Consider the following 4,262-nt stretch of genomic DNA (forward strand, 5'->3'; position numbering starts at 1 on the left):
AAGAGTCTTTCATTTTATATGTACTCAAGAGTCTGCCACTTTCAAAGTAACAGCACAAATTTATCCACAGGCTCCCCACCGTTTTTTATATTGGCAACTGGAAGAGGCATACATAATGTTAGGCCGAGGCCATCATGAGCAGGTTACAAGGTGGGGAACAGAAAGAAAACATTACAGCCCGCTTAGGCGGGAAATTATGAAATTTGTCCCCGATTGGAGAGCCTCCCTATCGGTGAGGACGAGAGGCGAGATTCAGGACCATGGTCCACCTGCACCCACGCTCGATGCCGTTCGATTAATACTGCTTTCATGGGGATACACACCAGCTTATCACTCAAACTTCAAAGATTAAGCTAATTCTAGAAGGGACCAGGCCTACACCCTTTCTTTTTTGAATCTATGTGGGCCCAAGCAGTGCTGCTTCCCCTCCTGGTTGTCCCATACAAATAAAGCAATTAGTATATTTTTGGTTATTTATTTATAGAATGGCTACCGTGTACGCATGGTACATCGATGTTTCTGTGTGTGTTCATGTTATTTTTTCATCAAAAAGGATACTTTTGCGTTCTTAGAAGAAAAGAACTCTTGTGCTGTCAAAAAAAGAAAGATTTCATGTGCTTTCACATAACCATCTCTATCCTTTTGTTGCTACGATTTTATTTTTCAAGAAATTATTCAAAAGATATAGATGACCCAAATAACCATGTTGATGCACAGACATGTAAAAAAACAAAAACAATGATGTTGCACATAATAAGGCAATACAAAATGTTGAACAGTGCTGACCGCATGGAGAAAACTACATGCACTGATGCAAAGTTTCTATTTTATTCCTTATGGCACTCTCCATGCAGTAGGTTTATTAGGAACACTAGGGCTATTAAACAATGGTTGATGATTCTTGTCATAAAATATTATGGGCGTTAGGCACAAATCCCGAACATGATGTGAGCCGATGTACGGCACCGAGTATAGGTGCGGCTGATCTATGGTTCCAAGCAACATTACTGCGGTGAGGACAGCAAAACCGCCGAGCCCATAGCTCAATGTCATTGACAGCATATCGAGCATAAAAGCCACACACAGGGGAATAATCACGTTTTATCCGTCGTAGTTGCCATCAGCAAACTTGTCCTCAGGGTAGAACACGGCAATCACCTGCCTCCCGCGAAACCACGTCAAGTGCAACATCGTCTTTGAATGTGTTGAGCTGTCGAGATCCGCGTACTCGAGAAACACCTGCAATGCAATACAAAAAGGCTGATTAATTTCCCCCTGTTACGAGATCTCACCTCATCTTCTGTCGAAATAAACTACTACTCCAGTAATGATCTAAACACTTTTATATTTTTTTACAGAGGGAGTATAAATCAGAGACTAAACTGTAGTCCCTCACCTTGCCAACTCCGGGGACCGGAGCACCGCTGGGGTCAGGCCGTGGGACCACGGCTCTCACCAGTTTACCACCGTGTCTCCGCCCTTCTACCGTCATCCACCAGCAGAAGTTGCGGTAATACACATCGTCCGCGAGCCGATCGGGTGAAAACATGCGGGTCAAACAGAGCACCCTTGTGGCTCCATCTTCGTGCACGGGGCTCTGCTTAATCAGATAGATCGTCGGTGAGAAACTGATCCTACTGAACAAATTCTTGAACTTGGACACGTGAAAGAACAAGAGGAGGTGGTGAATTAGTAGGAATTACCGGAGGAGTGGCAGTACTTGGAGGAAGTGGCGTGTAGTAGAGCACAAAGGAAAGCGGAGTGCCCTGCAGCGCGCACAAATATCATATCAGTAGTACAAGTAGATAGAAGAATTAAAGGAATCAAGCCATATCTGTAAGATGTATGTATGTATGTATGTATGTATGTATGTATGTATACCTAAGGTGTTTTGGCGTACCGTGACTGGTACAAGACTGGAATCGGCTGAAAGATGCAAAATTGGAGGTCAGAATATGTCATCATGTTCAAGCTAGCATAAGCGGATATACGCATTTGTTTCTCCCCGTGGGGAAATCCCTGGGAGTGAAAGCAACCGATAGTATGCGAGGAAACGGCGGGAGATGCGAACCTGCTGCTGGGAGCGGCTGTCGGTCGGCGGGGAGAGATCCCCGTGGTTGGCCATGAGACGCGGCGGCGGCGGTGGCGATTCCGTATGTTCGTGAGCAGCTTGGTCGATCGGATCGCGTGGGATTAAAATTAGATCGCCCCGGCCCTGGGTGGAGACGGGGAATTTGGGCTGTTCTTGTCAATATGATATGACGTTGGGGGCCCGATTTCAGATACGAGTCGGTTGTGTTTTGTATTTCTCGGACACGGTGGTGCAAACAGTTATATTTGATAGTCCCTCCATTTCACAATCTGGTGCGCCTGCGTTTTTCGAGATCTAAATTTAAGCATAAATTTAACCAACGAGATCGACTGCGGCGGGAGCGAAAATTATACCACTGAATTTGAATGGAATCGGGCCCAACACTATATTGTGGAATGAAGGGAGTATTGCTTAGTTTAGAGCATCTGCACTCGCGCAACATAGGCCGTCCGGATTGGCGCCGAAACGGTCGCTATGGGGACATCCGGACAAGACGGTCCCCATGGAGGGTGCCCGAGAGCGCCTATAGGGCGCATAACGCGCTGGGAACCAAGCCAACGCCCCCCCCCCCCCCTCCCCTGGCACCCATCTGGGCCGACCCATGTGCGTGCCGGGACGCCACCCACTTTTTTTTCTTCTTTTCCTGTTATTTATTTCCTTTTTCAATAATTTGGGGTATCAAAAGATTCTAAATTTCAGATAAAGTTACGAATGTTGAATGAAATAATCACAAATTCACAAAAATATCCATGATTTCAAAAAATTGTTCGGGAATTCAAAAAATCACGGTTCAAGTGAACGTTCATGAATTTTTAAAAAACTGTTCATGAATTTAAAAATGTTTGGGAATTCAAAAAAATCATGGTTCAAGTGAACGTTCATGAATTTAAAAATGTTCGTGAATTTCAAAAAATGTTCATGATTTCAGAACATGTTCGCGATTTCAAAAAATGTTCTTGATTTCAAAAAAGGCTCATGATTTCAGAAAGTGTTCACGGTTTCAAAAAATGATCATGATTTCAAAAAAATCTCGATTTCAAAAAATATTCATGATTTAAAAAATGGTTCATGATTTCAGAAAATGTTCGCGGTTTCAAAAAACGTTCATGATTTCAAAAAAATGTTCGTGAATTCAGTAAAATGTTCACGTATTTGCATAAAATGATCACAAATTTTAAAATATTTCATGATTTCAACAAAATTGGTGGTGAATTTATGAAATTTCCATGATTCAAAAATGTTCAAGATTTCGAGAAAAATGTTTCGCGAATTTAAAAACATATTCATGATTTTAAAAAAATGTTCATGTTTCAAAAAAAATTATTGTGAGTTTTAAAAAATGTTCATGATCTAAGATACTGTTCACGAATTTGTAAAAGCAAAATCACTACTTAAAAATGGTCATCATTTAATAAAAAAATTGTGAATTTAAAGAATATCCACAAATTCAAAAGATTTTCGCAAAATTAAAAAAGAATGAAAACCAAACAAGAAAACATAAAAGAAAGAAAAACGTAAAGAAAACAGAAAAGGAACAAAAAGAAAAGAAAGATGAAAAGAAATCAGAAACCGAAATAAACCAGAAAATCCCTATTCAGAGAAGGTTCCAGAACCTTCCCAAAACCGGTTGGGGGTGAAACCCCGAAATGGGCCGGCCCATTGAAACAGCACCGGGCGAGAGGGAGTACGCTCTAGGTCACTTCCCAGCGACCTACGCGCTATATCAGAGCGCACGGGGCACCCCTCCCCACTCGCCGCCCTTAATCAGAGTTATCCATGCCCTGATCAGCGTTGTCACGCCCAATATGCGGTCCTATCCTCGAGGAACTCAAATGTCCTACCAAGGATAGAAGCGCATATTGAAGACAATTTTCAAGATGGATATCATTACATCGTACCATGTACAACATAGATAGGGATACATACAAAGGCATACTCTTGCCATATGAATACATCAATACAAAAAGAGGAAAAATCATACAGAAGAGCAGAATCCGACTACAAATGAAAAACAAGAACAACATTCACCCTGCTAGTCCAGGCTACCAACCAGGAACCCATCCCTTGATCGAAGAAGAAGAAGGAGAAGAAGAACTCCAAAACAAGCAAGCATCACTATCACATCAGATCATCGCATTACATGTACCCGCATCTGTTGTTGTAGTAATCT

General features: G+C 42.1%; 1 pseudogene across 1 annotated transcript; it reads right to left on the reverse strand.

The window, feature by feature from the left end:
* Positions 1 to 722: 722 nt before the first annotated feature.
* On the reverse strand, positions 723 to 2,230 carry LOC147967890 (splicing factor U2af large subunit A-like; annotated as a pseudogene). The gene is made up of 5 exons (XR_015603208.1): positions 2,072 to 2,230; positions 1,882 to 1,926; positions 1,704 to 1,766; positions 1,397 to 1,597; positions 723 to 1,239 (listed from the first exon to the last, which is right to left on the reverse strand). The product of XR_015603208.1 is annotated as a splicing factor U2af large subunit A-like (transcript).
* Between the last annotated feature and the right edge of the window lie 2,032 nt (positions 2,231 to 4,262).

Source organism: Triticum urartu, chromosome 5A (genome assembly GCF_056163025.1).
Source record: "Triticum urartu cultivar PI428250 chromosome 5A, HENAU_Tu73, whole genome shotgun sequence".
NCBI classification, from domain to species: Eukaryota; Viridiplantae; Streptophyta; class Magnoliopsida; order Poales; family Poaceae; genus Triticum; species Triticum urartu.